We start from the raw sequence: 10,318 nt of genomic DNA on the forward strand, positions 1-10,318 counted from the left end.
TCCTCCCATTCCAATTACAGAGGTCCGGGGGTCTTGATGGAGGAAGGGACACTGCCCCCAGAGGCCACTGCGGGGAGGTGCATTCCAGGGGACGGACCCCAAATTCCCCAGGGCTGGTGCAGGCCCCAGCACCTGCTGTGGGCAGAGTCTCCCCATTGGCTGCGGTGGGGAAGGCGCTGACAGAGCCTCAGGCGAGCTCCGCACTCCCCACCCCCAGTGTCCCTCTCTCCTCTGGGCGGGCCACCACGCTGGGACCTCGGCCCACAGCCTGGCTCCTCACGCGGCTGCTGTTTTATTAACCTGCCTGTCGCTGCTCTCACCACTGAATGGGGCCTGTGGGGGGGCCTAGAAGGGGGGCCCTGGGCTTTGCCAGGGATCACCATGGAAACAGCAGCCTCGGCCAATCAGCAGACAGGCAGCACAGAGTGCAGCGGGCAGCTCGGTCTCCGAAGCCTCGTGCAGCCCGCAGGCTGACTCCTGCCTGACAGGCCCTGCGCAGCCCCTGCCTGCCGAGGGAGAGGAGAAAGGGGGCGGGGATGAGACCCTCGGGGAAGAGGCCTTGGCAGCGGAGTGGGTGTCACGGAGAGCGAGGCCAGGGGCGCTGAGCATTGGGCTAGAAGATCAGGAGAGGCCAGGGAACACTTGGCGTGGGCATTTGGACATAGGACATCAGGGACTGTCTGGGGATGGGGGCCGAATTTCTCCCCAGCTGCAGTTCTCTGTCTAAGCCAGGATTTCTGGACCTCAGCACCACTGGCATCTGGGGCCAGGTAACGCTCTGTCATGGGACCTGCACCTCACAGGGCATCAGCTGCATCCAGGATTCTGCCCACTAGGAGCTCTCCCCTCGATCTTCCCAACGTCACCAATTGTCCCTGGGGAGAGGTGGACCAAAATTGAGTCTGGTGGGGAGCTCCTGGTCTAGGTGCTCACAGGCCAGCAGTCACTATCTGAGTTGCTGCCTCTGAACAGCGTCCCTGAAGAAGAAATGCCAGACGTGGGCGTGGAAGAGGAGGAGGAGGCTGGGGTCGTGCAGGGTTCAGGCAGAGCCTCTGGAAGCAACAGGAAGGAGAGAAACACTCCTGGGCCCTGATGGAGCTGCTGATTTGTACTTCGAGGATTAAGTAAGTAAGGTCTATACCCGAATTTCTGAGGGAGACTCCTCCTGTTTGTAAATCATCCCCAGCATTCTCCTGCTGGCTCACAGTACACACCACATCCAGGAAGCCCACTCTGATTCTCATCACATCAGCATTTTCTTTTTCTCCAGGACTTCTTGGCACTTTGCCTCTGCTGAACATGGCTTCGCCTTTAACAACAGTTGCCCTATTGAAGCCAGGGTGTCATGGCATATTCTAGGAGGCTGAGACAGGAAGACTGTAAGTTTGAGCCCAGCCCTGGCAACTTAGCAAGGACCTGTGTTTTTAAAATTAAAAAAAAAAAAAAGTTCCTTACTGAGGTTTCCCATGTTTTAGAACCTAACAGCTTGAAGCACATTTCCTTACTTAATCCTCCAGCTCCATGAGCTAGGTGGACCATTTTACAGACGAGGAAATCAAGGATCAAGTTAGGAAATTTTACACATTTTACAGATGAGCCAAGGCTCAGTGTCACTTGCCTGGTTAGGAGTACCAAAGTGCAGGTTTCTAACCCTTGACTTGTGCTGGGCATGCATCCTCCCACCCTGCTATATTCAATGCTCAGCACATGCTGGTAACAGGTGCCTTTGAGCTATTCAGTCTCTGAGAAGTCTGAGTGGGCAGCTAGGCATCAGGCTGGACCTGAATGGGCAGCCCCAGGGTGCTGGGCCTCTTAAAGGCAAGCAGGTTTTGCTGGTGTGGTTTAGCTGTGCTAGCTCTCTGATCGGCCAGTGCCACCAGGCCACATGTCAGCCACACCTCCTCACTGGGCCACCTCAGTCTCCAGGACCTGACTGTCCTTCAAGCTCATGGATGCTGGGCCATGGCCCCCCCCTAGTGGCCAAAGGGCCACGATAGCGTTGGCGGTGGTGGGAGTCAGATTGGAGATCTTAGCCTCTTGGGCTCCTCTCTCAGCTCTATTCTTGGGCTCCAAGGCAGCTTCAGGAGGTTAGAGCCAGAGGGAGACCTCACGTCACTGTCCCTGTGGAGTCTGGCCCTTAACCTAGGCCTAAAGGACAAAGCCAACCCCCACCTCCCTTTTCCTCCAGCCCCAGGGGAGAGATGGTCTCGGCAGAGGGCTCCATCCCGGCTCCCCCAACACTGCCTGCTCAGATTCCACCCCCTCGCTGCCTTACATTCAGCAAGAGAGGGCTTGAGGCTGAAGGGTGTCTGCCAGGAAGCATCTCGTGATGCCACTTCCTGATCAGGTTAGGGTTTTGATCTGGAATCCAAGAGCTGGAGTCCCAGGGGGCTCAGATCAGACCTGCTCCCTGCACACACCACCCGCCTCCCCCAGGAACCTGCAACACACCACTTCGCCTTTGAAGGCAGGGCTCCTGACAGGCTGCCGTTCCCATGGCAACCCCATCCCAGCCTGCCCTACCCAGTGCGCTTCCCTCCACCCCCTTCCTCCACCCTGAACCCATATCACCTTCATTCACAGAATGAGAACTGCTTCCCACCAGCAAAGTGGACACCCCTTCCCCCATCCTCTCCATCTCTTGTGCTTTCTCCCTCCTCTCATTCAATGGACACCCACGAACCACAGAGAAATGAGTGGGAAGAGGGTACAGGGACAGGGCTGCATGGGGGCAGATGAAGGATTAGGGGAGAAATGGGAAAGAGCCATGGCTCAGCACACCCCACCCCAGCATGGCCCCCCAAGGCCAGACCTCTGCCCCTCTAGTCTCTGCTCTCCCAGTTCATGGCTCTGAGCTTCACCCATCCTCTGCAAAGACCCAAGACCCAGATAGGTTCCCTAATGAGCCCCAGCCCCAATCCACATCGGACCAGGTCTCAGCTTCCAGGCCCAGGTTTTTTCCCCAGCACCAGCCGAACTTACTCAGAGGCCAGGCACAAGGGCTGGGCCCTAGACCTCAGCCCAGAAGCACCAAGACTGCCCCCAACCCTGGCCCGGGGCCCCGCCCCCACAAGACACCATCTTGTGAGGATGGCTGGGGACTGAGAGACACCAGTTTGCAGTGGGACTGTGGGAAGGGCCGGAGAGGAGTCTCACACCCCAGCCGTGGCTAAACAGCAACTCCTCTAGCTGGGAGGACTTGGCTTTCAGGGCTTTGGCAGGTGCTGTTGGAAAGTCAGGAAGCAATGGTCAGTCGCTCAGACTCAGAATCCACCAGCCTGGGCTTGAATTCTAATGTCCTCATTCATCCATTGTGTGATGCTTACCTTCTCTGAGCCCTGACCTCCGCCTGGAAAACGGAAATAGTCATTACACACAGTAAGTGACTAACACTGAGGAGCCCTGCATCCCTTCAGGCCCAGCGCTGGAGACCCATTATTTCATTTAAACCTCCTGACAGCACAGGGAGGTAGATACTATTACTGTTATGTCTGTTCTACAGAGAGGAAGTGGAGGCTTGAGACTTCAAGTGGGAGTGGAGAGCAGAGCTTTACATGGAGGCAGCTAAGCACAGGTATGCCCAGGGCCCGGCTCCTTTGGGAGCCTCTGGGACCCAAGCTGTGGCTTATGTCTCCCTTGCTTTGCTCTGGGGACACACAGCCCCACTAGCAACCCAGACCGTGTGCCCACCGGGCAACACCAAGGAGGGGCCCAAGCTCCGTGAGACAGGGCATGTGGGGGCACTGATGGGGAAACAGCTGGCAGGGCTGTGAGCCATGCCCCAGCCAGCGCGTCCAGGAGGAAGTGACTCGCCAGCTTCCCTCGGTGGGTGGATGCACCGCTCGCCCCCCACCCCAAGGTCCGCAGCTTTGAAATCCACGTCGTCATGGTCAGAAGCCTGGGGGCTTGCAGCCCCTGGGGTAGTGTGGGGGTGGAGACCCGGGGAATCGGCCTCTCCGCTAGCGGGAGCTGTCCGGGCTGGAGCCTCCGGACTGCCCAGGTGGCCCCAGCCCCGGCTCTCCCGCGTTCCCCTCCCCGGAGGCTGCGGTCCCCGAGCAGCCCCTCCCCTCCCAGAACCTCCGCGCGGGGCCGAGCTTTCGCCCTCCCCCACCCCCCACCTTGCGAGAAGGAGCCGAACAAACAGCATTGTTCGCTCACACAATGGACACAAAGAACTTGGGAATTCACAGAATGGTCCTGAATTTCAGCTTCCTTCCCCTCCAAGCCCCAGAGAGATCCATTGTCTGTAAACTCCACTTAAAATATGCACCACTGCTCCAGCTGGGGGGCCACTTAAGACGCGTGGAAGAGCCTCCCCTCCCCCTCCCGCTCCCGCCCAGGTCTAGCCGAGCCCGGAAGGCAGCTGGAGGCGCAGCCGCCGCGAGGCCCTGCCTGGCATGAAGCTGGAAGCAATCCTGTCCCCGCAGGACCACTCAAAGGCCCACTTTGGGTGGGTTCAGGGACCTGCTCCGCTGGGGGTCTGCTAAACCGAGTAATTTAGTGCCGAGAGGAAGTCGGTTTACACACCCCCAAGGACAGGGAACTCACTACCTTCGGTTTACACACTTCCAAGGACGGAGAACTCACTACCTGACAAGGCGCTGTCCTGTTCCTGAAAAGTATGCTGTTCCCGTCTTAGTAAGAAAGAGCCCCGCCCACTCCCCTGGGGCCCTGTCCTTCACTTCCAGCTCAGGCTCCCCTTAAGGTCTTCCTCCGGACTTGTGACAGGCTCCTGGAATTTGAAGGCCGCCAAAGGATCCCCTGGGGTCCCTGCCCATATCTGAACAATTCTTCCTTTTCCAGACACCGTTAACTGATGTCTTGAGTCTTTCTCTCCATCCTCTTCCCCTCCTAGGTGCTGCCCTATTGTGTCATTGGGACAGGGTGGTGCCTAGAGATGAACCCAACGTTCAAAAATATTTATTCAGCAAGTTATCTGTTAAAGGCCTTCCAGGCACTGGGCGCGGTGCTTGGAGGTAGGGATCAGAAAAGATCCCAGTTTGGGGTGTGGTGAATCACCTGTATCAGCCTAGCGCTCTGGGACTCCGAGGCCTGAGGATGTGAACTGCAAACTCTGGGATTAGGGATGTAGCTCAGCAGCGCAGTGCCTGCCTGGCAAGTGCAAGATCCTGAGTTTGATTCCTGATACCCACCCTCAAAATAAATAAATATAAATATAATTAAAAACTTAAAACTCAGCCTGGGAAACTTAACATAGTGAGGCTCTGACTTTAAAGAAAAGACATAAAAGAGATTGCTGGGATGCAAAGACCCTGGTTCAATCTCCAGAACAAAAACGGAAGAGGAAGAGGAAAGGGAGGAGAGATGAGGGGCGAGGGGAGGACCAAGAAAGACAAGAAAGAAGAGGCCAACTCTCCTGAGGTTTGTAATTCTGGTAGGGAAGGTTGGATACTAATATCAGATAAGCATGGGAATCTGACTGTAAGAACTTGGTAAAATGAAAACATGTGACGCAACAACCTGATCAATGTGGAAGGGAGAGAATTAGCCCACCCCAGGCTCCTGAGAGAGGAAAGGATAGGGTAGGATTTAAGATGTGGGGAAAGACTGTGCAAAGGCCCTGTGGCAGAAAGAAGATGACCTAAGAATTTGAGAGACTGAAAGCCAGTGGGGCATGATGGTGGGCTTCTAGGCCTGTGAAGAGGTTGACATGATTCTAAAAAGCAATGGAAAGACACATGCATTTGTGCAATAAAAGCTAATGTTTGCCTTAAAAAGATACAGATCCCTGGAATCACTGAACTGAAAGCAGTTCCTCCAAGCCTTCGCACTTGCTGCTGCTTCTAACTGGGGTGCTGTTCCCAGGTTTTTCTGAGGTTGATATATTCTCATTTGTCAGGTCTTTGTTCAGGCCCCCCAACTTCAAGACGCTCTCCCTGAATATGCTGTCACACTCCATTCCTTCAGCTTATTTCATTATTTTTATAATATGTCTCCATCTGAAATTCAATTATTTATTTCTTTGCCTGCTGGCTGTTACTCTCGCCCCTCACTGGAAATTAAGCTCTTTATGGTTAGACATTTTGCCTAGTCATTAAATTTGCATGCTGTGACTCTATTGGTCGAATGAAATGAGTCAGGAGGCAGGGATGCAGAGGAGCAGAGGACCAAAGTGGCCCTGAGAATGTCCCCAAGTGGCCTCCATCCACAGCCCCAATAGGGAGCAGTGGACCAGTTCACTAAAAGTGCCCCCCCCATTCCCATCACCCACCCTTTCCGAAGCTCTGTTTGGGAGAGAGAGAGAGACACCTGAGGACAGGAGATCTGTCACTTAGTGGTGGCCACACTGGTGGCATAGCATCAGCACACAGTAGGGTGTCAATAAATAGTAAATGAACAAATTTCTGAATGCACTCCAAGGTAAAAGAAATGATGTTTGTCCGCACAGACGCATATAGCAATGAATAGAAAGCCAAGTGAGAAAAAAAAAAAAAAGCCAAGTGTGGCGGCTTCTATAATCCAGCACTCGGAAGGCTGAGGCAGGAGGATCACTATAAATTTGAGGCCAGCCTGAACTGCATAGTGAAACCCTGTTTCAAAAAAAAAAAAAGGCATTTGTTGATTAACTGAGTGCCTACTAAGTATAAAACATGACTAGGAAGCTGGGCATAGTGGTGCATGCCTGTTGTCCCAGTACGTGGAAGGCTGAGACAGGAGGATCTCACCATAGGTTCCATGCCAGACTGGACTACATAGTAAGTTCAAGGTCAGCCTAAGCTATATAGCAAGACCCTGTCTCAAAATAAAACAAAACAAATCCCAAGCATGACTAGAGACTGTCAGTCTCATAACAGCTGGTTCAGGGAAGATTACAAATAAAATAATTTAGAGGAAAATCTTAGATGTATAATCTTTATGTTCCTAGAGTACATGTTGGGGTGGGGTTAATTTCTAGCAGAAAGCTCTGGGATAGCTTACTAGAGTATTTAAAATAACGATCACATTGCTAGGGCACTAACTCAGTATTACATGGATTTTCTCATTTAATCTTCATGCTAAGCCTCTGTGGATGGGGGGTGTTTGCTGTTATTCCATTTACAGATTGGCACACTAAGTCTCAGAGAGGGTTAAGCAGCTTGCTCAAATTTTCCACAGCTATTAAGTGGCAGAGTAGGTTTTCAAGGTCAAGAGAAGGGTCCAGAGCTCCTGCTTGTAACTGTGCTGGTGGCCGTAACTGTGCCTGGAAATAAGGTTTGGACTTGGATGGGCAGATGGGAGAAATCCGTTCTAGAAAGAGGATGCCGTTTGAGCACATGCAGACGGGCAGTGAGGCCAGATGATTTTTTAAATTAAGTTTATTGGCATAACCAAGTGTGGTGATCATATCCATAATCCCATCACTCTGGAGGCTGAGACAGGAAGATTACCACAAATTCAGGGCAGCCTGGGCTATATAGTGAATTTGAGGCCTGCCTGAACTACATGGGAGACCCGGTCTCAAAAAACTAAAACTAGGGGGGAAAAAGTTTATTGATACAATTTAGATTTAAATCCCAATCACTTTCATCATAAGGAATTAATACCTATCTGTTATATATCCTGGTTCCTCTTTTTTTTTTCTGTCCCCTCCCTCCCTTCAATCCTTCCCCTCATCATTACAAGGCTTTGTTTACATTTTTAAAAAAAGATGAAGGATAAAATGTTTTTAAAATCTCTGACTGGGCTTGGCTGAATGTGATGGTGTGCACCCAAAATCCCAGAACTCTGGAGGCTGATGCAGGAGGATGCTGTGAGTGCAAGGCCAGTCTGGGCGAGGGAGTTCAACGCCAGCATGGACTATTATTGCAAGATCCTGTCTCAAAAAAAAAAAAAAAATCAAATCAAATTAAATCTCTGGCAACCTGAGGCTCTAAGATTCAACAACAGCACCAAAACACTACTTACTGATGACTTTTCCCTCCCTTTGGCATTTAGGATATGATCCCTGGGGATGGATTCCTGTATTGCAGGTGTGCCTTGCTCTGGTCCCCAGAACCTCATGAAGGGTAGGTGGAGCGGAGTGCAGTAGTAAGGAGGTGGAGAGGACAGAGGGCGGAGGTACAGTACTTTGATGAACTAGTCTTCTCCACCCTGGCTAGGAGGAGAGCTACTTGGGGACACATTCTGGGCCAAGCTGGTCCCCTGCCCATTCTGTATCCCTGCTTTCTGACTCATTTCCTTCCAACCAATAGAGTCACAGCATGCAAATTTAATGAACAGGCAAAGAAGTGATTGGCTTATTTTCCCCTGATGTAATAATGCCACTATTCAAGTAACTCCCATATACTCCACCCCCACCCCAATTCAGGGCATCGGATCTTGTTTCTGGCAACAATCCCGAACTCCTCTATTCCTCCAGTTCTTTCCCTATTCTGAGTTAGTAAATCACTTCTTCAAAAAGCTCCGACTCATCTCCCAAGGAATGGTATGTGTGGAGGATCAGGAAGCACACATAAGAGCCACTGCAGTCTTCCTGGGAGGCCCCAAATGCCTCTACTGGCTCTGCGTAGCATCAAATCCGGGATAACACAGCCCATTTACTAAGACATTTTGTGAGAATCCATGTCCAAAGGCTTCCTGAAACCAAACCCCAGCACATCGGCTGTTCTTTTCAGCCCCTAATTTAGTAATTCTATTGAGAAAAAGAGATTGTGGGTTTTTTTATTTGGTGTGATTTATTCTTTATCATATAAATAATAATAATTTACACAAAGCTCTTCCCCAAACAGAAGAGAATCTGTACATAAAAATAAACAAAAATTAAACTGAGCTGGGCCTGGTGCCCAGAAAACCAGCCAATTCCAAACACAACCAGGGGAAAAAATATCCTCCAGGTCCTGGGAGCTTTGGGGCCTTGGCTGGAATTGTGGGTGGAGGCTCCGATCCGGGAAGCCTTTGCCCTCTCTTCCTAGGGCCTGTGTAAGATGATGGCACCTGTGGCAGCCAACACTCATGGACAGCCAACCAGCGAGCTCACTGTGCTGGGAGGTGGGTGGAGTTTGGACTCAAAGGAATAGTCAATTTTAAAACTCCTAAGCTGTGTTGCTTGCCACCGCTGGCTTCCCAGTGCAACAGGAACTACTGGGGCTGGGGAAAATGGGGTGTTGGCCAACATCCAAAGTGGGTGGATGCTGCCTCTGGCTCAGTCTTTCCCCTGTAGCTCATTAAAGGCATGGGCTGGGCAAAATAACCCCGGGTCTCCTGTTCCCTTGGCACTCTGGCCCCCTCTCTTGAGGCTTATTATTTCTATAGATATTGAAAGATGACAAGCAATCTCCTTGGCCATTGATTAATGCCTCTCAACAGACATTTCTTGGCCCTTTGAAATTTCTCCTTACCCCCGTCCCTGCCCTTGTTTCCAGAAAAGCCTCCGTAAGGAAGAGTGCCTCTCCACAGTCTGTCTTTGTGCCTTCACTTGAGGGAGCGCACATATGTGACTTCAACCGTGAGCCCCTGCTCTGCCCCAGGGCAGGAGTTAGGTCTGTGTTGGTCTGGGAGTGTACGGTTGTTGCAGTTTGGGATCTTATCAGTGGTGATGCTGCTGCTGCTGACAGTGAGTGTGGCGATGCTGACGGTGACCCTAAGGAAGACACGGCGGAAAGGGAGCTCTGGGCAGTGCTGCTGAGCCTGCCTTGTGTCTGGAGCATCATCTGGATCTGACTGAGCTGAGAAATGAGGGAATGATGGGACTGGTGATTTAGCTCAGCGGCATAAGCACCTGCCTTGCAAGCAGGCAGTCGTGAGTTCGATCCCTGGTACCGGTAAAAAGTAAAAAGATAAAAAAAAAAGTTAAAAAAAAAAAAAAAGAAATGAGGGAATGATGAGTTGTCAAGGCGGCAGCGATGGTAACAATGACTGTGCAAGCGTAAGGCAGGAAGAGGGGAAAGAGAAGATACGGAGGAGACTGCCAGAGAAGGGAGGTAACATAACAGGGTACTTAAAAACCCAAATGCCAGATAATCTGTTTTCCAATTCCAGCTCCAGGGTGTGACTTAGTGGTAAAGCACTTGCCACGCATGTATGAGGCCTTGGGTTCCATGCGCATCAGTACAAAAAGAGAAAGGAAAAAAATATCAGACACCAGCTCCACTGCTTACCAGTTTAGGTGAGGTTATTTAACTCCGCCAAGACTCCGCCTCTGCCTTTATAAAATGGGAGTTACAATGGTACCTGCCACTGGTGGTGAGTGCTGTGTTAGGGTGTGCCGCCCAAGTGTCCGAGGGGTTGATGGGGAGTCATAGCCATCCTCAACATGAGGGCCACAAAGCACAACAGGCAGCAGGAGAAAGATTAGGAAGACTTTGACCAGGCTTTATCA

The 10,318-nt window shown here is 51.6% G+C and overlaps 1 long non-coding RNA gene across 1 annotated transcript; it reads left to right on the forward strand.

Moving 5' to 3' along the window:
- Positions 1 to 437: 437 nt before the first annotated feature.
- On the forward strand, positions 438 to 1,437 carry LOC111753693 (uncharacterized). The gene is made up of 3 exons (XR_002788486.2): positions 438 to 770; positions 973 to 1,124; positions 1,271 to 1,437. It is a non-coding gene; the product is annotated as an uncharacterized LOC111753693 (long non-coding RNA).
- The last annotated feature ends 8,881 nt before the right edge of the window (positions 1,438 to 10,318 follow it).

Source organism: Cavia porcellus, unplaced genomic scaffold, assembly GCF_034190915.1.
Source record: "Cavia porcellus strain 051 isolate PalLab524CR breed Dunkin Hartley unplaced genomic scaffold, mCavPor4.1 scaffold_21, whole genome shotgun sequence".
Taxonomy (NCBI): Eukaryota; Metazoa; Chordata; class Mammalia; order Rodentia; family Caviidae; genus Cavia; species Cavia porcellus.